This window comes from Dasypus novemcinctus, chromosome 13, assembly GCF_030445035.2.
Source record: "Dasypus novemcinctus isolate mDasNov1 chromosome 13, mDasNov1.1.hap2, whole genome shotgun sequence".
Lineage (NCBI taxonomy): Eukaryota > Metazoa > Chordata > Mammalia > Cingulata > Dasypodidae > Dasypus > Dasypus novemcinctus.
The window spans coordinates 20840314-20867235 of record NC_080685.1 but is presented as its reverse complement, the minus strand read 5'-3'; the positions used below and the strand labels follow the sequence as shown (position 1 = coordinate 20867235).

At 42.4% G+C, this 26922-nt stretch overlaps 1 long non-coding RNA gene and 1 other non-coding gene across 2 annotated transcripts; both read right to left on the bottom strand.

Moving 5' to 3' along the window:
• Positions 1-4055: 4055 nt before the first annotated feature.
• LOC111758759 (uncharacterized) lies at positions 4056-26114 on the bottom strand. Its single transcript, XR_002792925.3, has 2 exons — positions 25837-26114; positions 4056-8606 (listed from the first exon to the last, which is right to left on the bottom strand). It is a non-coding gene; the product is annotated as an uncharacterized lncRNA (long non-coding RNA).
• TRNAN-GUU (transfer RNA asparagine (anticodon GUU)) lies at positions 25781-25854 on the bottom strand. The gene has a single exon. It is a non-coding gene; the product is annotated as a tRNA-Asn (tRNA).
• Positions 26115-26922: the final 808 nt, after the last annotated feature.

Below are 26922 nucleotides of genomic sequence, written 5' to 3'. Positions count from 1 at the left end.
AGTGGATCACTGCTCTAAGAGGAGCTGGGAATTGACCTAAGGATCTCATGCATTCAAGGCAGACACTCCTCCACTGAACTAAATTTGCTCTTGGGCCAGTTAGCTCTTCAGAAAGCTCTCCAGTCACTTTTCCTCTTGAGTAGGTTTGACTCTATACTTGTATGGATTCCTGCTGATTAGGAGTCTGTCCCTGCCCTGTTTCTATTCTTATTCCTCTCTGTTCCAGAGCAGCAGGATGCACTAACCTGTGTGAGGAAATCACCCCTCACCTCTGTCAGGTTGAGTTCCCATTGGATATAAAAATGGGACCCTGGTGACTGAACTCACCATCGAAAAATGACTCATCAGTCTTCCAGACCACCACTCCTTCCAGGGGATCCTAAACAGGCTCTTGGAAGCTTATTAAGCCCTTCCTACTGCACACCTCCCTTAGGGGAGTTGAAATTTTGATAGTTTTCACCACAGGACTAGACAATTGCCTTACTCTGCCCTCTTCCTGGCCAAGTTCCTAAACCCAAGTCAGCTAGGAAATCCTAGTTAACTCCAAGGGTGAAGCAGCCTGAGGAATGGGGAACAGGTTATTTCAACCCAAGAGACTGCAGGAGCCAGGTGGGAGGGGAGCAGGTGGGAAGACAGAGCATCTGGCTTTGACTCAAAATACTCAGGGTCTCGACTCTCTGGCAACAAATGTGTGCTCAGCAGAGCACCGAAGCGGTGGGGGAAAGTTCTCAACCATGCCATGAATATTCAAGGTGTGTCTCTTTAGGCCATTGGATTTGACCTCAGCTATTAACTGACAGGTTGGTGGTTGAGCCACCCAGGGCAGCGGACATACGAGCTCTTCATAATTTATCAAAGTCTTTCATCCCTACCTAATTTACAGATAATAAAACTCACCCATTTGAAATCTACAATTCAATGATTTCTAGTGCATTTATACAATTGTACAGCCATAAACATAATCCAGTTTTAGAACATGTTCTTGGATCTTCCAAAGAGACTCCCTTTGCAGTCAGTCTCTGCACTATCTCTCAGCCCCAAGCAACCACTAATTTGCTTTCTGATCCTATAAATGGTCTTTTCTGGACAAATAATGCAGATGGAATCAGACCATATATGCTCTTTTTGACTGGCTTCTTTCATCAGCATAACACTTTTGATGTTCATCTATATTGTGGCATTTATCAGATTCCTTTGTTTTTTTTTATTGCTTAATAGAATTCCACTCTGATGATGCCCCACATTTTGTATATCCATTCCCCAGTTGATGGGAAATTGAATTGTTTCCATCTTTTGACTATTATAACTAACAAAGTGTATCTTTTTAGACATACTTTTAAAAAGATGTGTATCTTTTTAGACATACTTTTACAATTCACTTGATCCCTAGAAGTGGACTCACTAGGTCATGTAGAAAGGTTTAGTTTAACTTTCTAAGCAATGGTCACACTAATTGCCAATCTGGCTGCCCCATTTTATATTCCCACCAGCAGTACAGGAGGCTTCCGGTTTCTCCACATCTTCAGCAGCTCTCTGTATTTATCTTTTTGCACATCCCAAAGGAGTGGTGTGAAGTGGCATCTCACTATGGATTTAATATGTAATTCCCTAATAGCTAATGATACTGAGAACCTTTTCAAATGCTTAGGAATCATTTATATGTATTCTATGATAACTGTCTATTCAAGCCTATTTCTGGTTTTAAAGATTGGGGTTTTTCTTTTTAAATTAAGAGTTCTTTTTATAGTGTGAATGCAAGTCCTTTATCAGAAACATGATTTGAATATATTATCTTCTAATTTCTGGCTTGTCTTTTCATTTTCATAATGGTGCCTTTTGAAACTCAAAACATTTAATTTTAATGAAGTACAATTTATTAGTTTTTTTATATCTCATGCTTTGCGTGTGTTGTCTTAGAACTCTTGTCTAATCCAAAGTCACACAGATTTTATCCTATCTATGCTTCTTTAAGTTTAAATTTTTAACTCTTACATTTAGGTCTCAAGCCATTTTGAATTATTTGCTGGGTATGGTGTGGTATCAAGCAAAGTCCCTCAGGGGAGGTTCATCCTGTAGGAGAACATGGAGTGTAAGTTAAGTCTAAGAGTCTTTCTGCTCCAGTCCAGGAAAAGGAGATTTCCTATGTTTGCCCCAGTTATTGATTGTTGGAGAGTGGGGTAAATGGGGTTTGGGGGTCACACACTCCCTGGTTATTCTGGATGAGGTAGAGCAAAGTGGCTCCAGTACCCTAAAGGTAGAGTCCTCAGAAGCAAAACCCAAAACAGGGGAAGATGCCCAGAGGTTAAAAGGGCTCCCTGTTGATCTGGCTGAGCTGCTAGAGGGTCTTCTTCTGGGAGGATGGAAAGGAAGGCTTGCACACAGCCAGAGCTAGGAAACCCATGACTGGGGCATAGGAGCAGAGTCAGGCTATTATGTAGGTTAGTACTTATTTTTGCCAGTGGAAAAATAGTGTTGTTTTGTGTTTTTTCTTTGGCTATCATAAACTGTCTGTATCAGTAATCTAGAGTTACAACTACAAAGGAAATAGGAGTATTTAACTATCAAGGATCCTGCCAGATCATGAGCCAATCTGAGCTCTGAGAGGATTTCAATGATGGTTGAATGTTCCCAACCCAGAGACCCTATATTGTTAAGGTTGTTGGGTTTCCTGTGTGTGCTACAGGTAGACATGCACACTAATGATGATACTCTTAGTACACAAATAGACCAGGAAACCTACTATTACACAGCTATATCATATTACTTATCACCCTCCTTGTGCAGCATCCCAACAGGGGATGGGGAAAATGTGTAATTCTGGTTTATTAGTTTAAATTATTTTGCATCCTCAGATTGAATTGAAGGCAAGTAACATAGGGACTCTACTGGAATATTCTCTAGGTTTGGGAAGTGAAAATGTGAACAAAAAGGACAATTCAATTGTATAACCCAATATAACAGATAATTTCTTAGCTTTCCCACTTCACAAAAGTTTTCTTTCATTTTTTCCAATCCCATGGTCCCTGACCCAGGGCTAAACATACTTATACCAAAGAATTGGACATAATAGAAAAGGCAGGATATCTATATCTATATGTTTGGCAGTGCATATTCCTCCTGGGACTTTAGTGTGGGTTATGATGTCACACCATGTAGCTAAATTAAGGGTAACATTTGACCTACCTCATGCAGACTTCCTTAGGCTTCTCCTTAACCTCCTCTCTAGGTAAAAGGTACATCTGAGCTGGCTCAACTATTGGGGCATGATATGGGTCAATGGGGGAGAGACAGCAGACAGAAGGTGAGCTCCTTTAAAGTATACCATCCATGAGATCTGGCAGAAGCACAGTGAAAAGCAGAGAGTGGCTGTGTTTCCAGGCTCTCCAGTAAAGACTGCAAAGGCCTTTGATGGGCCTGGATGGTGAGTAATTTTTAAAAAATTCTCTCTTCTTCCTTTATGTTCTGAGGTGCCTGATTTGTTAAAAGTAGAGTTAGTAAAAGAGCACATTTTCTAAATAGCTTTTTGTTAAAATTCATATGAACTATTGTGGGGTTATTTGGAATGACTAAATCTCCTCTCTGGGTAGTACACGTTTTGTGCACTGGTTTGATGAGGAGGGAGAAGGACCTGCCAAGGGCTCTATGCTAGTGTGATTACAAGAGACAAGGTTAACCACTGTCCCTACATTCATGCATTTGGTTTTCCCTGTGCTGTGTATCTAGTGCATATAATGGACAAACATATCTCAATTTACCATATCTAGTCCTCTAGATGTTAAAGAGGTGGTCAGTGTATGAAAAGCTGAGTTAGTAAAATTAGCATGTTTTGTACACTTTGTGTTGAAATTCATTGCAAAGCTTTTCTTCTGGACATGACTTTTGGGTTTGACTTTGTTCACCCACCTCTAGTCATTACACTTGCCTCCACTTGTCCCCTGAATTGGTGGTGGAGAAAAGGGAGTGAGGAGGGGATGGTTTGAGGCCAAGATGGTAATGCTTAGACAGATTATAGATTCATCATCTATGGTAGATTGATAGTCAGAGTACAACCATTGTTATGTGTGTGTGGTTTTATTTAGCAATATTATTTATGTAAAGGACAAGTAAGGTCTTTTTTTAAATAACCAGTCTTCAAATATTTTAGAAGTGTTTGATTTGCATGAAAATAGAGGTAGTAGAGCACTAAAGAGCCTTTGAAAGTAGGTCAGAAAGGGGTGTGGATGTGGCTCAAATGATTGGGCCCCATCTGCCATATGGGAAGTCCAGGGTTCAATTCGTGGGGCCTCCTGGTGAAGGCAAGCTGGCCTTCATGGAGAAGTGGCCCACACAGAGTGCTGACCTACATGGAATGCTGACCCGCACAGAAGTTGTGGCCAGTGTGGAGAGTGGGAGCAGGAGGATGACACAACAAAAAGAGACACAGAGGGAAAAAATGGGAGACTTAGCGGACCAGATAGCTGATGAGGCAAAAGAGATTGAGAGCCTCTCTCTCACTCCAGAAGGTTCCAGGATCAGTTCCCAGTGCTGCCTAAGGAGAGGGCAGGTAGACATGGAAGAATGCACAGCAGGTGGACACAGAGGGAAGACAGTGAGCACATAAACAAAGGGGGGCGGGGGGGAGAAGTAAATAAACCCTTAAAAAATTGGTGGGAAATATTGTCTTCAGAATTGGAACTATACTCTGGTTTAGTGGTCTGAGGAAGTTGTAGGGAAGAAGGTGCAAAAGTTATTTACTAGTGTGTACTAGAGTATATCTGATCATCCATTGGTTGATGGATGGTCCATTGATCATCCATTGTCCTGGTGTTATGTGCATTCAATTAAACTTTGCTGTACTGCACATATTGTGTATATACTGGGCAAATTTGTCCCAATTTTATAATACCTAGTGCCTAGAGATTAGAAAGTTTGCCAATGTATGGAAAAAAGTAGGGTTATTAAAATAAGACATTTTGTACTCTGTGTTAAAATTCATACAAAGGCTGTCTTCTGAAAATGATTTTCATAAATGAGATTGTAAACCCATTTCTAGTGGCACATGTGCCTGTCACTCATCCACTGGGTTTGTGGTGGAGAGAAGGGACTGGGAGAAATGAACAACTCTAGACCAGATATTTTCTATTTAGAAGCCACTTTTAGATGTAACCATTGTTACAAATGTTTAGTTTATCAATACTGCTGTGTATACAGTGGGCAAATTTAAGTCCTTATTTTAAACATATACTATTTCTAGCTATTTGGAAGGGCACAAAGTATTTTAAAAGTATAGGGAGTGGGGAAGCAGATGTGGCTCAAGTGATGGGGCCTCCACCTACCATATAGGAGAACCTCGGTTTGTTCCCTGGGGCCTCCTGGTGAAGAGGAGGAAGAGAGGGACATTTGGGAGCTTCTAACAGATACACTGTAGGTGTTGATCTAGGAGGGGTTACATGTTCATTTGAAACTCTTCATATAAGCTCTACATTTGTATGCCCTTTCTACATGTTTTATTATATAGCTAAGAAAAAATATCATGTCTTAAGGACCCATCTCCTAAGATCTGATATTAACTGAGTTTTCTTCATCTGCAAATTGCTTTAAATGTAGTTGATTAATCCCAATCTGCACATTTTTTGAGGTGTGGGTCCTACTATGTCCACAGTGAATCACTGGGAAAGGAGAGGAGGTGGCCCCTGGCCCAACCTGTCAATTGGTGGTGCCAGGTTGGGCATGAGTCTTCGGTGACAGAGGCAGAACTGACAGCCACAGACCTGAGTGAACGTCCCTACCAACAGCAGGGTCTGTGAGGGTCCTGGAACCTAGTGTTTGGTGGAAGACTTGGCCTGAGGAGTCAAGCATTGTCGGGGAGAGAGAATTATCCTAACTTGTGGGGCTTGCATGGTAAGAACTATAGTAACCATGGCAGAGAAGAATAGACTTCCCATAGCAGAAGTCATCTGGCATAAGAGTGGCAGATGCTTAAACAGCAGCCTCTGCAGATGGCCCACCCACATAATATGTGCCCTTTTGTGATTTCACTTGACTTGACCTTCCCTCCAACACATGCTCCACCTCTTCGCTGATCCTTTCTCCTCCCACTCTGCCAACTGGCCAATGGTGGGCCAGCACAGGGAGGGAGAGGTGACTTAATGAATCCTACACCATTTTCACTGATTCCATGGCTTTGTCACCCCTTGATGCTTCTTCATTCAGAATACAACTTAACAATATTGCTTTTGGAAATTAAAATGATAATAGCAAGAATATAAAAAACACTATGCAAGATTTGCAATATAATATTAAGGATGTCCTCTGGAAATCAGAACAAGAATTGTAAGGAAATAGAGGAGAAGAAAGATAAGAGCAGAGGCCCTGCCCACAGGTGCAGATACGTGTCTCAGGATTTCCAGGTAGAAAAGAGCTGTTTGGATATTAGGGACTCACTCTCATCAGGGAGAAGGAGTTGAGAACAACATCCTGTAGTGACATGGGAAGAGACAGGACAGAGGGGCCAGGGGCCTCCTAGAGAAGAGGCTGGACAGTGCCTTCCACTACCCAGAGAATAACCTTTCTACAGGATCCAGTAAAGCATTTTAGAACATCATACATTAAAGATAGGTGGGGAAAACCTACCAATCTATATTAAGTGTCTCCTAAAGAAATGTAGCCTTTCTTTGGATACAAGGTACATAAAAATTGTGTAAATTTATTGCTAACAGAACTTCCTGATCCTTTAGATATTGCTCAAATATCTAAAGGAACTCAGTGTTTAAATTGGACCATCAGAAGATTGGAGAGCACTTCAGCTTGATGGCAGAGAGAGTACACATATGGTGCTCAGTGTGTGTCTCTGTCCAAGAAGTTGGTGGTTGGAGTATATCTAGACAAACTAGGTTTTGCCTAATCCAGGCCCTTGAAAGCTGTGATTGTGTTGCACTTTCTCATTTAATCAGCCTTTCAATGTTATCCTCCATCTCTCTACTTTAAATCATACTGGGAACACCCTGGCAGAACCCCAAAGGCTCACATTACTAAAATGGTTTAGCAGAAAGAATTATTTCTCACAAATAATTTGAATCAGTAGATGTGTAAAGATATAGCTCTGGCTTGCCAGATGCTAAATCTTGTTTGCACATTGTTCTGGATTTGTGAGTGATGAGCTGATTCACAGGAGAGTCTTGAGATTGGCTTCATTTCACTTGCCTTGACTGTGATCCCAGGCTGCAGTGCATCGGTGACTCTCCCAGTTTGAGATAAAGAACTCCTTGATGGGGATTGAGAAAAATAAAAATTTTGAAAACATGATTTTTTTCTTTGTTTTTAAATTTATTCCCCCCACTCCTTGAGGCTTGCTTGCTGTCTGCTCTCTGTGTCCATTTGCTGTGTGTTCCTCTGTTCTTGCTTGACTCTCTTTTTTGCATCATCTTGCTGTGTCAGCTCTCCATAGTGTGCAGGCTGTCAGCTCTCTGTGGTGCACAAGCCAGCTTGCCTCCACAAGGAGGCCCTGGGATGTGAACCCAGGGCCTCCCATATGGTAGGTGGGAGCCCAACCAATTGAGCCACAGGTGCTTCCTGAGATGATTTGTTTCTCATTTCTGTTCAGTTGGGACTTTAGACTATGGATCTTTCCTTTATTTCTAGTTATGAAAAGAGGGAAGATTGGAGATGTCAAAGTTGATCTGGAAGAAAATAATGGTCATTGTTTTATCACTCTTCTTGGATTTGTTTCATCGATGCTGGTAAGTGATACTTAGTAAAAACCTCCAAATGCGAGCTCAGGTAAACAGAGGCTAATACCAACTTGCCATAGGAAATAAAGCTAGATCATGAACTCCCAGATACTGTTAAACTGACATCAAGTATTTTACCATCTTCATTATTTCAGAATTTTGGTTCAGAACATTAAGGAGACATTCCTCAAGTAAGTGAAATGTCCCTCAGAGTGTCTTTCCTACAGGAAGTAAGGACTTTGTAAGAGTTCCAAAAACGGGGGTGCAAGGTTTTCATCTGTGGTTCTCTGATTTCTTTTACTCATGTTAGTTTTAGCAGACATTTATATGAAAATAAGAAATCAGAATAGCAGAATGAGGCATCAGGGTATAGGTTTCTATTTTTGCAAGACAAATTACACAGAGCTATTGAATTAGTGGTCCAGAATAGCGCACACTTAATAGTTCACAGTTCACCTCATACCAGCCAGAGCAATCTCTGTGCATTTAAGGAGCCATGTGATTAGTCAGGCCCACCCCTATAATCTTCTACTTGAAGTCAACTGTGCCATAGAAATAACATAATCACAGAATTGATGTGTCATTATACACAAAGATTCTGGGGGTCTGAGTAGGACATATTCAGGGGGCCAATTTAGAAGTTCTGCCACCAACATTGTCACCCTGGGCCTCAGAGTTTCACATTCCTCCCTCATGAAAACATGTTCACACCTTCCTAAGATTCCTTAGGTCTCATCCTGATGCAGCATCATTTCAAATTCAATAAAATCTCATATAAAACTATTGGGTTCAAAAATCCAAAATCTCTTCTCCATCATTTACATCAGGTGTCAAGGAGGCTGCTAAGGCAATCCATTTAATACAGATCTTGATTCCATTTCTTCTCCATGAGTAGTCCTGTGAAAATAAAGAAACAATTTATCTGCTCCCAACCTATACTTGCAGGACAGGTATATGATAACATTTATTGACATTCTAGTTCAAAATAGGGATATTAACAGCAAAAGATGAGGGTCCCAGCCAGAGAGGCAACCGGACTGACTGAAAATCACAGTGACAGTAGCAATGAGTTTCTTTCACCCAGACTGACCTGCAATTCTAGCCTAGGCTTCAGCCCCATCTCTGGCAGTGGGGAGGCTGGTGGGCCCTGCACCAGTCTATCTGGGTAACTACAGGTACCTTTGGCTGGCACAGACAGAAAATCTGAAGTCTATTAGGGCAATTGCAGTCATTTTGGACCCACAATGCACAGATTGCTGCCCACACCTGCAGCCCCATCCCTGCCCCAGACATGGTAGAAAGGGGCATGAAGCTTCATCAGTCTCTCTGGGCAACTGCAATCTAGACCTGCATGACTTGGATTGTTCCACACAGCTGTGTCTCTGTCCCTATCCCTGGCAAAGGAGAAAGTTGGGAGATGCTTCATTGGTCCCTGAGGTAATGAGGGCAGCTTGAGCCTCTACAGCTTATAGTACCAACTACAAACTTGGCCCCTACTACACAACCTGCAAAGGCAGAAAGGGCAGGAAGCACTAAACTAAAGAGAAAAATACTGCACCCAGAATAAATACTCCACTAAGCCAGATGTCAAGACACCAACATAGAATTACAATCCACACCAAGAAACAGGAAGCTATGGCCCAGTTAAGGAATAAGATAAGCCTGCAGATGACATAAAGTAGTTCAAACACATTTCCTTAATAAATACAATGAAATGGCTAAAGAGATTAAGGGTATTAAGGAGACACTGGATGAGCACAAAGAAGAATTTGAAAGCATACACAGAAAAATAACAGATCTTATGTGAATGAAAGGTGCAGTAAAGGAAATTTTAAAACATTGGAACCATGGGGGAAGTGACTACGGCTCAATCAGATGAACTCCCATCTACCATATGGAAGGCCCTGGGTTTGTGTCCTGGAGCCTGCTTATAAAGGCAGGCTCACCCACACAGTGCAGAGGGCCACCTGGACCGCAACTGCTGTGGAGCAATGCCCAGCCCACAGATGTGATGAAGCGCCATGTGGCCCACAAGCACTGTGGAGTGCCACCTGACTCACAATCGCCATGGAAAGCCAACTCAGCAAGATGACACAACAAAGAAGGAAGACTAGTAAGTACATAGAAGTGCACTCAGCGAATGGACACAGAGAGCAGACAGCAAGCAAGCCACAAGGGGTGAGTGGAAATTAAAAAACAACAACATTGGAATCATGTAATAGCAGAGTTGAGGAGGCAGAAGAAAGGACTGGTAAGCTTGAAGAAATGGGCTCTGAAGGTGAATGTACAAAAGAAGAGATGAAGAAAAGAATGGAAAAAATTGAACAACTTCTCAGGGAACTAAATGACAGCAAAATGTGTGCAAACATACATGTCATGTGTGTCCCAGAAGAAGAAGAGAAGGGAAAAGGGTCAGAAGGAATATTTGAAGAAATAATGGTAGACCTGGCCAGGGGGCCACTGTCATGGACCCTGGGGGAGCAGCAGCAGTCCCCCAGGTGCAACGGCAAGAACCAGGAAGGAAGGAGGGCCCAACAGTGGGCTCCTGATACTTATGGCTATGCTTTTGAGCCGATACACCTGCAATAAGAATAAGGCCTAGAGTAGCACTGTGCCTGGGAGTTTCCTCCTGACAGCCTTCATGTTACTCAAATGTGGCCACTCTCACAGCCAAACTCAGCATGTAGATGCAGTGCATTCCCCCCAGCATGGGACATGCATGACACATTTCGTGAGCCTCCCTGGCACCGAGGGATCACTATCACATATCAGCTGAAGAGGCAACTAGAAAAGGACCTTGAATCAAAGGTTCAACACGGATCAGCAGAATATCCCTGTCTACATATAATAACACGACTTCAAAATGCTGTTTGACCTAATGTAAGGGGGAAATGGAAAGGAGAAATGAGAATATAAGGCTATGAGTCTCTAAAAAAGAGTCTGGAGGTTGTCAGAAGGAATGCCCTTATGCACAACTGAGCAGAGTCTAAGAGACAGATAAAGTAGAAACAACCCCAGGTATTGGTTCTTTTGAGGGATAAAGAGACCCACGGGTCCTATGGTCATGGCAGATGGGGTTCACTGCCATGGCAGATGGCCCTTCTTTGGAGCTGGTGTTTCTGAGTGATGGAATTGGACTCAGAGGGGATCTCTTTTCACAAGACTTGCATGCTACTTTAATGGAATTGTAGTTGGTGCTGGGGTTTTAGATATATTTAGGGGTTTTGAATCTCTGGACTGATAATATGACACCCAGGCCCAGAGCCTCAACAGACTTCAGCTCCTACACTTTGATTTATTGGACTTACCCCACTCAGCTAGCATCGAGTTGAAGAAGGACAACCACCACACCATGGAGCCTAGAGTGTCTACAACTGAAAGCAGGAGGAGTGTATCCAGTATCCATGTGGAATCTAAGCCCCCACTTGACATAGATGTGCAATGGACACAAACAATCCAATGTCCACCGAGAAAATGTGGAATGGGTGTGGGAAGGGTAGCCATGGTGGCTGCTGGGTTTGGGGAATGGGAGGAAGAAATGAGATGTGGAGGCGTTTTCGGGATGAGGAGATGTCCTGGGTGATGCTTCACGGACAATTACGGGACATTGTAGATCCCCCCAGGGCCCACTGGATGGAACATAGGAGAGTGTGGGCTATGATGTGGACCATTGACTAGGGGTGCAGTGATGCTCAGAGATGTACTTACCAGGTGCAATGGATGTGTCACGATGGTGGGAGAGAGTGTTGCTGTGGGGGGAGTGGGGGGTGGGGGCGGGGGGGTTGAATGGGACCTCATATTTTTTTAATGTAATTTTTAAAAAATAAATAAATAATTAAATAATTAAAAAAAAGAAATAATGGTAGAAAATTTCCCAACCCTATTGAAGGAAATGGATATCCATGTCCAAGGAGCACACAGTACTCCCAACTGAAAAAATCTGAATAGACCAACTCCAAGACACATACTCATCAGGATGTCAAATGCTAAAGACAAAGATAATTGTGAGAACAACAAGAGAAAAACAATGCATAACATATAAGGGATACCCAATAAGATTAAGTGCTGATTTCTCACCAGTACCATGGAGGCAATAAGACAGTGGTAGGATATATTTAAGATACTACAAGAGAAAAATTTCCAGCCAAGAATTTTATATCCAGCAAGACTGTCTTTCAAAAATGAGGGCAAGATTAGAATATTCACAGATAAACAGAAACTGAGAGAATTTCTAAGGAAGAGACCAGGTTTTCAGGAAATATTAAAGGGTGTGCTAGAACCTGAAAAGAAAATCAGGAGAGAGGGGCCTGGAAGAGAGTCTAGAAATGAAGATTATATCAATAAAAGTAACTAGAGAGTCGGGGCAAGATGGCGTCTGAGTGAGTGCACCTCGTAATCTCTTCTGCAAAGCAACAGCTGAGGAGGGTTGGAGTCCTGCTGGATCAGGCTGTTTTGGGTGTTCGCAGGACAGGAGGTGACTGGACATCAATTTGGTGGGACGGTGACTGAGGAGATTCCTGCAGAAGGTAGAATTTTGGGTCTCTTGCATGAAGGTCGGAGGTTGTGGGTGGGACCCTTCCCCCTGGGGCTGGTGGCCCAGCTGCAGTGATTCCTGAAGGCTTTGTTGTGCTGGGTGTTCCCAAGACCTGAGCGGGCTGTTTCAGGGGCTTGCAGGGTGGGAGGTGTCTGGATGTTAATTTGGTGAGACAGTGACTGAGGAGATTCCTGAAAGAGGTAGAATTTTGGGTCTCTTGCACAGAGGTCAGAAGTTGTAGGCAGAACCCCTCCCCCTAGGGCTGGTGGCCCAGCCACGGTGATCCTTGAAATCTTTGTTATGCTGCGGTGTTCCCAAACCGTGAGCGGGTTGTTTCGGGGGCTTGCAGGGCAGGAGGTGTCTGGATGTTGATTTGGTGAGACAGTGACAGAAGAGATTCTTGTGCGAGGTGGAATTCTGGGTTTCTGACACGGTGTCAGAAGTTGTGGGTGGGACCCCCACTAGGGCTGGCAGCCTGGCTGAAGTGATCCCTGAAGGCTTTGAGTGCTGCGGTGTTCCCAAACCCCATGTTAACCGGATGTGTGGTTCCCAGGTCTGTGTCCCCTAAATCCTGGTGGCCCACACTCCAGAGACTCACACACCTTGAGTCTGCAATATCATGGACTTCCCATCCTTGAATCCACCATGCCCTGAGGTCCATCTGAGGTTCTTGATTACCCTAGCCCTCCGTGTTTTGTCTTGTTGTTGTTTTTCTCTCTCTCTCCTTGAACAAGCTGACTTGGGGAGAGTCTGGGAAGAAACGAGAGGCGAATCTGCCGAGAAAGCCCAATTTACCTAAATGTCCTGGGATAGGAAACTTGGCCTGGGAGAAGGTGGAGTCAGAAAATCAACTAGACCTCCCCTAGCACACCTAAGGGGGAGGGACTGTAGAAGGTGCTACCCAAGCTTCCAATAGCATATTTGGGTTTTCTGGTGAGGTATTGGTGTTCTCACACTGGAAATGAAGAGTAATACTCTTCTGTGTTGAGTTGGTTCAACAAGGACCTACTTGAATCTCCTACTGGACATCTTAGGCAGCTTTCCTGCTGCCCAGGGAGAGAGAGAAGAGAGGAAGGGAGAAAGGGAGAAGAAGGAATAACAAGGGAAATTAAGAAATAGGTTGAGGTAAATGAAAATGAAAACACAACATACCAAAACTTATGGAATGCAACAAAGCCCAGGCTGAGAAAGAAATAGATACCTCTAAGTACTTACATGAAAAAAGAAAGATCTCAGATCAGATAACTAATCTTGTGAATGAAGGATGTAGAAAAAGAACAAACTAAAGCCAAGATAAACAGAATGGAGGTAACAACAAATTTAGAGTGGAGATAAATGAAATAGAAAATTTACAATATAGAGAAAATTAATGGAACAAAAGCCAGTTCTTTGAAAAGATCAATAAAATGGACAAATGTTTTGTCATTCAGTCAAGGAAAAAGAGAAAGAAGATGTAGATGAACTAAAATTAGAAATGACAGGCAGGCATTACTATTGACCCCACAGAAATAGATTATTTAAAAAAACAAAAGGACAGCTATTGTATGTCCTCACTGATATGAAATAATTAAAATAAGCAACATCTCTATTGTGAGAAAAAAGAATACAAGTGACCAGGGGCCAGGGCAAATGTAAGGAATGAGGAGTTAATGCTTAATTGGTATATAGTTTCTGTCTGGGGTCCTGGAAACTTCATAATGGATATTGGTGTTTGTAGCACAACATTACAAATGTTATTAATTTCACCAAATTATATATTTTAATGTGGTTCAAAGAGGAAATTCTAGGTTATATATATATTACTAGAATAAAAAATTTATAGGACTGCATTAGAAACATTCAACTCTAATGTATATTCTAATGTATACTATGGATTATAATTAATAGTACAATCATAATATTCTTTATTTGAATAAAGACACCATATTAGTACAAAATGTTAATAATAGCAAAAACTGTGTATGTCAGCAAGGGTGTATATGGGAAAGTAGATTCCTTGTTACAAAAGGACATATGGAGGGAGAAGGAAGATTTGATGCTTGTGATATAGAGTGTTTACAAATTTTGGAATTTAAAAAAAAAATTAATGAAACAAAATAAAATTAAATAAAAAGCAATAATATCAAATTGCATTAATGCAAGGGACTTATACACCCTGGAAAAGGGATTGTCTTCCCAGATATAAAGAATATCACAAGTTACTCAAATTTTCAACAGTGACGTTCCTCAACGACTTAATGGTGCTTAATTATTTCCCTTTGCTTTCCTCTCTTCAAAGGATTGTTATTAGACACCATTGCTTCTGTTTCCATCTTAAGTACATTACGTAGCACAATTAGTTCATTGCGAATGTCCGGTAATTTGATGGTGTTTTTCTGTCTTATAAATGTGTGCATTTCCTCAGGAAACCGATTGATATACTTTGTCTTCCTTTATAAGAAATAATCAAAATAGGTCCCTGCACCAGTTTGATATGGTTATGAATTCCAAAAATAGATATTGGATTATGTTTGCAATCTGAACTGTACCTGAGCATGATTGAGTTATGATTAGGGCATTGATAAAAGGCATGGTGAAGAACAGAGTTGAGGGTTTCTGATGTTGGAGTATTGATGTTGGAGTTTGATGCTGAAGACTTAAGCAGGAACCCTGGGAAGTAACCCCACAGAGGAGAGAGAAGCCAGCCCCATGAGGAAAGGAACCTTGAACCCAGAGAAAAGCAAACCCCGGGAACGTAGGAACCCAGGAAGCCTGAACCCTTGCAGACCTCCACTTCTTGCTCCAACACGTGAAAAAAGACTTTGGTGAGGGAAGTAACTTATGCTTATGGCCTGGTATCTGTAAGCTCCTACCCCAAATAAATACCCTTTATAAAAACCAACCAATTTCTGGCATTTTGCATGAGCACCCCTTTGGCTGACTAATATAGTCTCTAAAACTTTTTAAAAATTAAAGGAATTACTTCCCCAATTAGTTTATGATCAGTAATAATTATTTGTATTAATTTTAAATAAAACATTACAAATTCCTAGAGACATTTAGCTACTTATGCTTTAAATACAATGTTTCTTTAAGGAAAATTTTTCTTGCTGAATCTGTAAGACAAAAAGTAAAAGATTTAGCTATCGTTTAAGTTAATGGTGTTGAAAACTATGCATAAGAAAAGGAAAATATCAAGTTGATAAAAGGGAGGTAACTTTAATACTTCTAAACAATTTAAAGAATTTAATATTTGATACATAATGTCATAAAAATGCTTATGTCATGTCATATTTCTTATTGGGATGACTTCTTGGACAAGTTAGACTAGTTTAATAATTTTGTTCTAAAAGCAAGTATAGGTTTTCTGTAAGATTTTCTCATACTGTAGAAAACAATGATAGCATTATATTCTAGTTTATGCAAGTCTTGGGCTTATGTCTCTTGAAAATCCTTCTTAAATTTCCTATACTGTTTGCTCTTTTTTTTTTAAGATTTTCTTTTTATTCATTTCCCTCCACCCCCATTGTCTGTTCTCTTGTGTCCATTATTCTGTGTTTGCTTGCATTCTCATCAGGCAGCACAGGAATCTGTGTCTCTTTTTTGTTGTGTCATCTTGCTGCATCAACTCTTTTCAGAAGGGTGGCTCTCCTTGTGTATGGGTCACCCCTATGCAGGGGACACCCTTGCATGACATTGCACTTCTTGTGCATGGCAGTACTGCACATGGGCCAGCTCACCACATGGGCCAGGAGGCCCTGGGTTTGAACCCTGGACCTCCTATGTGGTAGGTGGATGCTCTATCAATTGAGCCACACCCCCTTCCCTAAATTAATTTTCTTCTCAAAGAATCTAACATTACTTTCAATAGATTTTTTTCTTAGGTACCAGGGCAGGGGAGTGAACCCTGAACTCGTGTGGGAAGCTGATGCTCAACCACTGAGCCACATCAGCTCCCCTGAGTTGGTTTTTCATTTGTTTGCTTGTTTTGTTTTTAGGAGGCATCAGGGACTGAACATGGGAACTCCCATGTGGGAAGCAGGCCTCCAACCACCTGAGCCACATCTGATCCCCCAATAGATTTTTAAATGTATATAATTTTAAAATTATACATTCAAGTACATTAAACATGCTAAAAATATGTTTTGAATGGGATTAATTCTTATAATTTTAGATGCCATAAAACACAATTGTTATAATTTCTATGTAAATATTTTAGGTATCAGCTACCATATGACTACTGCATTCTCTATGGCAGCGTCATTTGTGATTTCAAGATGTAGAGTCAACTTTAAAACCTCCTACTAATATTAAATGAATCAATGAATCATCTTTGAATTTTGCATTAGAGAGTGTTCTCTACGGAAACCAAACTGACAAGAGATACGTATAAATAGTGTGAGATTTTATAAAATTTTCTCACATGACCTTGAGCTTGCACAACTTCAAATTCTGCGGGGCAGGCTGCCAGGTGGGGAGTCTCATGGAAGTGCTCATTGCCCTCCCCAGGAGATGCCTCCTGTCTGCAGTAGAGATGGGAGTTCTCTCCCTGAATGTTGAAGTCACTTCTCTTTTTAAAGCCTTCAGCTGCTTGGATGACACGTCACTCATTGCTGAAAGCCATCTCCTCAGTTGATTGTAGGTGCAAGCAGACGTCTGTGCAGTCAAGAAATTACAGTCCATGAAGTGCCCTTGTATTTAAACTAGCCCAGTGCTTGCTTGACCAAACAACTGGGCACCATCACCTGGCCGAATTGACAAATTAGCCTAACCATCACAATTTCCTAGAACCCGCTCCCCTTCTGGTCACTTTTATCTCCTAATAGATTGGCCTACAACAGTAATACAAGTGTGTCACTCTTCCTGGGGAAGGCTGAAGTTTCCTGGCTCTCATCTAGTTCTACATTTTATGGGAGTATGGTAGTGCTGTGGCTATTGTTCTCCTGGTTCTTGGGAACTTGCTCCTCTCCCCTCTTCCTGTCTCCTGACAGCTGTTGACAAGGTTGCCTTTGCTCCAGTGCTTTTCCACTACTCCTTATTGACTCTGGGAGACAAGAACCTGCCGCAAGTGTCTGCAATTCATGATAGTCTAGTAAGCGAATCAGATAGGACAAATGCCAGCACTTACAATATATTGGGCTCACAGCACCCAAGAACCAAGGACATTTTCAAATAAATCCAAAAGTTAACTTTGAATTTTTAAATCTTCTTGTGATTTCAAATACCTGCCACCTTATGACTATGCTGCCTTGTTTTAAAATGCCAGCTTGCCAAACTCAGGATAAGTAGAATGATGGCACAACTGTTTTATCCCCATTTCCTTTTCCTCAAAAAGATGAAATGATTGTTACTACCACTGGTAAGTTTCTTTTGGTCTTTAGTAATTATAAATTGGTTAGATGGTGTGGTAAAGGGAAGTCTATGAGTCATTAAATGAAGAGTGCCTTCTTGGCGGTGGACTTGGCCCAACGGCTAGGGCATCCGTCTACCACATGGGAGGTCTTCCGTTCAAACCCCAGGCCTCCTTGACCCTTGTGGAGCGGGCCCATGCGCAGTGTTGATGCACACGAGTGCCCTGCCATGCAGGGGTGTCCTCGTGTAGGGGAGCCCCACATGCAAGGAGTACGCCCCGTAAGGAGAGCCGCCCAGCGCAGAAGAAAGTGCAGCCTGCCCAGGAATGTTGCCACACAGATGGAGAGCTGACACAACAAGATGACCAAACAAAAAGAAACACAGATTCCCCTGCCGCTGACAACAACAGAAGCAGACAAAGAAGAACACGCAGCAAATAGACACAGAGAACAGACAACTGGGGTGGGGGGGGAGGGGTGAGAAATAAATAAATAAATCTTTAAAAAAAAAAGAGTACCCTCTCTATATCATGTTGATATAATTAAATAATACATTAATATATTTGTATATAAAACACTCAGATCAGGCTGAAATCATTTTGATCACCAATCTTCATTCGTCCTTTAATTTTTTTAAAGCATCCATTTCCCCAGGTGATTCAATATTCTTCAGAGAATCAGAAACTCAGTTTGGCTCAAACCTACCTTTGAATCCCAGACCTGCCTTTACTACACGTGTGAACTCAACAAGTGGCCTGACTTCTCTTTGGGAAGTAAGGTGGATTAACAACCTACTTCTTAGGGATGTTGAGGGGATTCAGTGAATTAATGTGATGTGCATAGAACAGTGTCTGGCATCTATATAAGGACCATTCCTAGATATGCTAATGCAGGATCTCCAGTTCTGTGTAAAATGTTCCCCAAATACTTCTGAGCATCCCCAGGAATGTCTCACATAGTATCTGGCCGTGAGCCTACAGAACAGATTCTGCACGAGTTCAGTGGGCACTTGAGACCAAAAACGAAAAGGCCGCTCCCCATAGTAAACTAGCAATCCAATCCGGGAAGCCATTCCTGCACAGCTGCAGGATGTTCAGAGTAAAGGTCTGCGCTGCCCTGGAGCTTCAGTGGTTATGTCGGGTATATCCAGTAAGAAGAAGGAAAGCGCAGAGCCTTGTCAGTATTTACAAGATGGTAACAATGTTTCTTTGAAGTTACTGTTAAGTGGAGGAGAAGTTCAGTACAGACAGCTATTGTGCTTAGAATATGCACCTGCACTTTAGGATGACTCTACAGGGAGGGATTTTTTTTGCTTTATCTAGGAATTTACAGCTTCTCTGGTTTGTGGCCTCACAGGTAGGATCATAGATAAGGTCTGCTTAAGGTAACAGGGTATTAGTCCTGATCGTCTTAAACAGTGGAATTCCCTACCTCTAAAACAAAACAAATAATTCACTGCATACCACAACAAACAAACAAAAAAACATATGCCTTGGTGTTTTGTACTGCACAATTTCTCACAGCTTCTCAGATTGCCACCGCATTTCTTGTTACATGTTGATTTCTTTACATGGTACTTGTTTATTATCATAGCAACCACCAAAATCCCAGCATTGCAAAGATATATCATTGAAAGGAATGTAATATATAGTGTTGAGGAATTTTGCTGTATGAAAATTATACCTCATTAAACCTGAACAAAAAATAAAAATAAAAAAGAAACAATCTCAAATGCTGTCAGGATGGAGAATACTAGAAACACTCAGTTATTGCTGGTTGGAGTTTAAAAAGGCTCAACAACTTTGGAATATTGGTCGATAGTGTCCACTAATAGTCATGCATCACATAAATAAATGCTGTGACCCAGCAAGCCTACCTTCAGCTCTCTACTCTATAGCTGATAGCTGTGCTGCTCAGTACACTGCTCAGTATTAAACACGTGACATGTTGCTAGTGTCTCATGTTGGAATGACAATATTTTGACACATAAGTTTCAATAATATACATTGTTAAAATTAATTTCCCACAAAGCGGATGTGGCTCATGCTGTTGGGCTCCCGTCCACCATATGGGAGGCGCTGGGCTTGAGGCCTGGGGCTCCTGGTGAAGGCAAGCTGGCCCGCGCCACAGAGAGCTGACCACCAGTGCCTTGGAGAGCTGCACAGGAAGAGGATGCAACAAAGGGAGACGCAGAGGAGAGACAGCAGCCCAGGGAGCCGAGGTGACTTAAGCTATTGTGTGCCTCTCTCCCACACTGGAGGTGCCAGGCTCAGTTCTCAGTGTCTCCTAAAGATGAGAGGACAAGCAGACACAGAAGAACACACAGCGAATGACACTGAGAGCAGACAGCAAGCACAGGTGGCAAGGGGGTGGGCGATAAATAAAAATAAAATAAATGTTAAAAAAATTAGTTTCCCATCTTTCTACTTTTTAGAATATCTGTACTAGAAAATTAAAAACTGCAGATGTAGCAAGGATTTTACTTCAACTGGAATGTACTGCCCTAGAGATATGTGTGACTCTGTCCACTGAAAAGCGTAAGAATGCATATATTTATTCAAAACAGCCCCAAACAGGAAAAACTCAAATATACGTGTAGAAGAAAGAAATATTTTGCAATAATTCTTTAAAAAATATACACATTGAAAGAAAGAACTACACGATATATGGGTGAATCTCTTTGACATAATGTTAAGAAAAAGAAATTGGACCCATGCCACTTGCCCCCCTGCAAATAGTACATACTTTGTGATTTATATATATGAAAACTGAGGGCAGGAAAAACTAACCTATGTTGACAGAAGTAGGGAAAAGGGATAGCTCTGTTGGGTCGCCATAGCCTGGGAAGAGGCATGAGAAAGCTTCCTGGAGTCTGGAAATGTTTATACATTCATCTGAGTGGTGGTTACTCAAGGAGGGTTCATATCAGAAAAAAATTTTTTAATTGTGCACTTTGAGTGCTTTATATTTGTTATACTTCATAAACTTAAAGCCACTTGGTTCTTACTAGAGTGATATTGATATCTATTCTCCTTGTAAGACCTAGGCTAAGATACAAAAGATGTTCAGAATACTAATTGTGTGTGGGGGCAGGTGTAGCTCAATGGTTAAGCACCTGCTTTGCTTATACGAGGTCCCACGTTTTATATATGAGCATATTTAGGAGGTACTGGGGAATGAACCCAGAACCTCACACATGTGAAGAAGGCACTCAACCACTGAGCTACATCCACTTTGTGTGCTTTAAATTTGTTGTACCTCAATAAAAATATTAAAGCCACTTGGTTATTACTAGGGTGATGACAATATCTTTTCTCCTGAGTAGGCCTAGGCAAAGTAGAAATATCTTTTTTTAATTCTGAGGTACTGGTTTGGAGATTGAAGCCCGTACCTCATATGTGGGAAGCCAGAACTCAGCCACTAAGGTGCATCAGCTCCCGACATCTTTTTTCAAGGAGGTACCAGGGAATGAAGTGAGGATCTTGTACGTGGGAAGCAGGCACTCAACCGCTGGGCTCCACCCACTCCCTACACACATATCTGCGTTTATGAGCCATTCTGCTGTCCTCATACTTTTGGCCTTCCTCTGCCAGCTGATGTCATGTTGCCTCTATGTTCCTCACAACCACTATCTCGAGATAACACCAAACTGTTAATGCTGAGTCCAGGAGACTGAGGTGCTCATGGTCAAATTTGTTGTTTTAAGAGTAATTTTGTTTTGTGTGATCTATTATCTTTAAAAAAAACAACAATGACAATTAAAAAAAAGAGCAATTATGATCCAAAAGTGGGGGTTAGAATTGAGAAATACTGATGAGGAAAATGGTGCACTCCTGGCTTAACTAACATAGAGGTGGCAATGAAAGGACACATTAGATATTACACAAAAAAAGCCACCACAGCAAAACTTCCAAAAACCTCTTGAGGGACCCATAAACAGCCAAAGCTGTTTTCCTAATAAGTTAGCCCACTGCACCAGACTAAACTTCCAAACTAGTTGCTTGACAACTTTCAGCTCTTAAATTTTCCAAGAAAAGGAAAAAACAAAGCTCCCCATTTCCAGATGTGGGATTTTTGTTCCTCTTTTCTGCCTTTTTATTTTTAAGAGGTTTTTAAAAAAGATTTGTTTGTAAATTTATCCCCCCTCCCTCCATTGTCTGCTCTCTGTGCCCACTTGCTCTACGAGCCTATGTGTCTATTTGTATTCTCATTAGGTAGATCCGGGAACTGATCCTGGGAACTGATCATGGGACCTTCCAAACTGGGAGAGGCAATCATTCTCTTGCACCACCTTGGCTCCCTGGTCTGCTCCCTCTCTTATTATCTCTCCTCTGTATCTCTTTTTGTTGCATCATCTTGCTGTGCCAGCTCTCCATGGGGGCCAGCACTCCTGGATGGGGGCAGCAGAGGGCGGTACCCCATGCACGCCAGCTTGCCACATGGGCCAGCTTGCCTTCACCAGGAGGCCCTGGGTATTGAACCCTGGACCTCCAATATGGTAGATGGGAGGCCAATTGCTTGAGTCACATCCATTTCCCTCTGCTTCTTTTAAAAATCCTATTTTTGTCTTTGTTTAATGACAAAATTCTAAGGAGTGTTCCCTTTTTTTTGAGAGTAACCCTGTGAAATAACTCATTGATGTCTCTTATTTACTATTATTTAAACAAAATTTTCCTATTAACCTCTATATGCAAATCATAGAAAGCTTTAAAATATATTCTGGGGTGGAGACACTCCCTGCAAAATGTAACCCTGGAATCACTGGAAGACAAAGCCATCTTCATCTTTTAATAAAACCTGTACCCAATCAGTGTATGGTCTGTAAGCCCAATCTAGTACTTTCTGTGTCTAAATTCTTTGGTTCTGTATTTTGGCCCTTGGACCTTACCCCTGAGGGGCGTGGGGACCAGTTGTGTTCTGCTTGTACCAGGGTGCCCTTTCCTTGTCAGGAAGGGAAGTGGCACACATCATTGAAGCCCCTGAGGCCCCAGAGATTCTCTGGGTGCTGCCATTTGGCTCCTGATGAAGGACGAGAGCCCTCCACCACCGTTCAAAATCTACCTCAAAATTGTTCCTCCCCAGTCCTCAAGGCCATTGTTTTTTCTGGCTTCCATTCTTATTCTGCAGTCTTGTCTATGCAACAGAGAAATCAACTTTGTACAACTCAGTAAACAGCACTTCTTGGCTTGGGGATCAAGCAAAATTCTGACACAATTGTCTTAAACATATTATCTAATTCACACAAATATTGTATAGTCCATTGTGAGCTATACCATCACCAGAGCCTGCACTTCCACTCACTTATCCCAGGCGCCTTCAAAAACAGGGAAACTCCTGCAATGTACAGCACTTCCCATTTGGACAAGAAGAGCATTACAGTGAGATCAGTCAAACTTGGGAGGAAAAGAGAAGCCAGCACAGCTGAGGCTGCATCTAAGACAACATGACTGGTTGAGACCCCCAAGCCCTTGGTGAAGATGAGAAGATATGATGAGGAAGGAGAAACCGCAGGGGAGATGGCTACCTTGGGGCGGAACTGACATTCAGGTGGAGAAAGTCACTCAGAATTGTTATTAAATGTGGGATCTTATTCAATCTGTTTATTGCTATATGAAAATAAAGCAGACAAATTTTTGTATAATGGTTATTCTCTAATTGGTGTTCTTCTATACTGTATCTTCAAAATACATGTGACAATTTAAATTAAAAACAATTAAACTTCAATGAATTTAAAAATTCATTTCTCCATGATATTAGTCACACTTCAAGTGCTCAGTAGCCACATGTCTAGTGGCCACTGTGTTGGAAAATGCAGGTCTAGCTCACTCATTAGTGCAGTCAGTGGCACATAATAGTTTTTATTTCAAGGTCACAAAGTCTTGCAAAGCATTAGACTCACCCACGATCATTTACGTCATCTCCAGTACTAGCAACCCCTAGGCCTGTACTGATGTCCAGGGGGTTCTTGACCTGTGGCTGAGAGGAGGAACTAAGTATTTTCTCTTGCCAATAAATTTCTATTTCCCTGGCAATTGTGGAGTAGTGGTAAACTGTGCAGAACCATCATTTCTTACATGGATCACTCCTGCCTCAGCATTGTCGCTGTAAAGGCTGGCACTGCACAGGCCTCGAGGAAAGCTGTGGAAGCTCATGAGCTCTGTTATTGCTTCCCGCCTCTGCCTCCTGGCAAAGACCCTGTATTAGTCAGGGTTCTTCAGGGAAACAGAATCAACAAGCGATATCTGTCAATAGTATGTGATTTTATAAGAAGAGTCTCTCACATAACTGTGCGGATGCACAAGTCCAGGTTCCACAGACAGGCTGCAACTGGGAGATCTGATGAAACCCCAGTGAAGATTCTTGACCAGTTTTGGGAGTTGCTGACTCTCCAAATACGAGCTGGGAAATTCTCACTCAATGCTGGAATCACTCCCCCTTTCAAGGCATTCAACTGACTGGATAAAGCGTCACTCATTGCTGGTGGCAATCTCCCTGATTGATGTAATTGTAACCAGCTATCTGTGATTTACCACTGCAGTAAAGTCAATGGTGACTAAAGAGTGTAAATGCCCTTGTATTACAGTTAGCCCAGTGCTTGCCTGACCAAACCGGGCACCATTATGTGGCTGAGTTGACACAGTACATAACCATCACAGACCCCAACTTGCCCTAACCAGAGACTTGAGGAAATGTTCTCTCATCTCCCTCTCCACGTGTATAAGCCCATTACATTATTCTCATTCACTCTTCCTAAACATCTCCTTTAAATTTTAAAACAAAACATTAATTTTGGGGGTTTGGCACCCAATAGACCTGGGCTTGACCTTGGCTGTTTCATATACTAGCTCTGCAAGGTCAGTCAGAATTTGAATTTTAAAGCCCCTCAGAGCACTAAATTGCCTAGTGCACTTTGTGCCAGTTTGTTAGATGATCATTTTGTTTGAAAGACTTTAAAGTTTTTTACTATAATAATACTGACTTGTTTCCTTTGTCTTTATTTTTACAATTACATCTTTTATACAAAAATTCAAATGGGCATTTCACTTGCACTGATATAAAATTAATTTTGAAGTAAATTTTCTCTATAATCAATGTAAAGAAAATATTGAGCCATTTATGGTACTCTTTACCATGAAGACGGCCAAATACAAAAGTGCTATGATAATTCATGAACTTGAAAAGCCTGACAGGTTACGGGCTACCCTCCTCTCCTTACTCCAGGAGCACTCCCTCCTGCGCAGCAGTCCGCTCTATGTCATGACCACTAAAGGCCCTGCCGACCTTCCCTGTGAGCCCCTCTAGGGAGCTCCCTTGTTCAGACCAGTAAGAAGAATCAAGGTCCATAAACACTTCTCTTTCAGAGAACTGAACCCTGGAGTGTGTCTGGGGAATACTGAATATTTGTTTCCTCTTTCCCCTCTTCTTTATTTCATTATTACTTCTGAGCATTTGGTAGGGAATTTTTTTAGATACAGGAGATTGAAACTGGGCTCTCATGTGTGGAAAGCTGATGTGGCTCAGTGGTTGAGTGCTGGCTCTTGCTTATTGTTTGTTTTATCAGAGGCACTGGGAACCCAACCCAGGACCTCCCATGTGGGAGGAGGGCACTCAACCGCTTCAGCCAGATCCACTTTCCTACGGAAGATCTTATTTTTAATCATAAGCTCACAACTTCATAAGCTCACAACTTCTTTAAAAAAAAAAAATAGGGAATGCATGTAGCTCAAGTGGTTGAGCACCTGCTTTCCACGTATGAGGTCCTGGGAAAATTAAAATATATATATATTTAGTTCTCCCACTCTTAAGTGCATGTCTACTGTGAAGAAAACAAAAGGAGGAAACATCTCCCAATTGAACCAAGAAGAAATGACTTCATACTTTCTGCTGAAAAAAAGAAAGGAAGAAAATAAAAGAATTAATAATGCAATCAGACTAGGAAAGTGGCGGTTACTTGGTAAAACAAACAAAATAAACAAACGAAAAACAACAGCAATAAACAACGCACAGTTAGTGAGAACACAAGGTTCCCAAGAAGACAGGAAGTCGTCAATGGCTCCAGTGAGAACAAGGGGAGATGCCTTGCTTACACAGCCTCCTGCTGAGGGTTAGACACAGAGGAGAGGAAATGGGCCTGTAGGCGTGGAGGGGATTATACCATGGGGAATGGAGAGCAAGCGCCTCACATTTTAAAACAAGCTGGCAGCCGCCGTCCCTGGGTGGGCTCGAACCACCAACCTTTCGGTTAACAGCCGAACGCGCTCACCGATTGCGCCACAGAGACGCCTACACGCCGGCTTCTTCCTCGCAATGACTCCGGAGCATTCACTAACCACCAGGCGGTGCCGCTTGTCTCCGCAGAACAAACGTGCAGGCTCCAAGGCTTCGGGAATTGGACGGGTTGGGGCCACACGTGGGACACCCGGGCGCTGGGTGGCTCCGACGCGGCGACAGCCGCCGGCCCCTCCACTCCTCAGAAGCCAGAGCCCCCCGGGGGGGCCGGTGCCCGCGCCCCCCAGCCCCTCCCCGAGCCCGCGGGGGCGTAGGGAGCTGCGCGTCCCGTGGGCGCCTGCGCGGCGCTTCCCGGGCTTTGCTCTTCCAGCCAACCGCCTGCGCCGCTCGATCCCGCCAGCGGAGCCCGCAGGGGCGGTGGGCGGGGCGGAGGGGGCGGCGGGGCCCCCATGGCCAAGTGCGAGCGAGTGGGGGAGCGAGGGGAGGCGGGGCCGGGCAGCAGCCCTGGCAGCAGGCTGTGCAGAGGCGAGGCCGGCTCCCCAGGAGGGGAGCAGTGGGGAGGGAGGGACAGAGAGGAGATGACAGAAAAGGATGGAGACCTGTAGCTGCCCAACAGCAAAACAGCCGAATAGTTTTGATCTATTCACGACAAAAGTAGGAAGGCAAGAAGAGTCGTTGTCAAGAGCTTTGTGGCGCTGTGATCCGATGGTACTTAGCACTCCACGTTGTGGCCGCAGGAACATCGGTCCTACTCCAAGTTCGGAGTTTTCTTCAATATTTTTAAATCAAAGTAATGCAGGCAAGTAGTTTCAAAATGGTATAGTACTAAATGGAAAACAGCAATCCCTCTCGCCAAATTCCACTCCCTGGATACAGCTACTTTCACTACGTTAGCTCTTTCCTTTGATATTCACTTCCATAATTCTAAATAAAGTCCTTATGCTACTATTATCTCATTAAAGTTTTTGAAATGTAATACATTCACATGTTTCTCAAATAAAACATACAAAAAGATATACAATAAAGAGAGTATCCTGCCAACTCTTGTCATCCATCCAGCTAGTTGCTACTCAACTCCACCTTTCTCGGGTAACCATTGTTATTAGTTTCCTGTGTATAC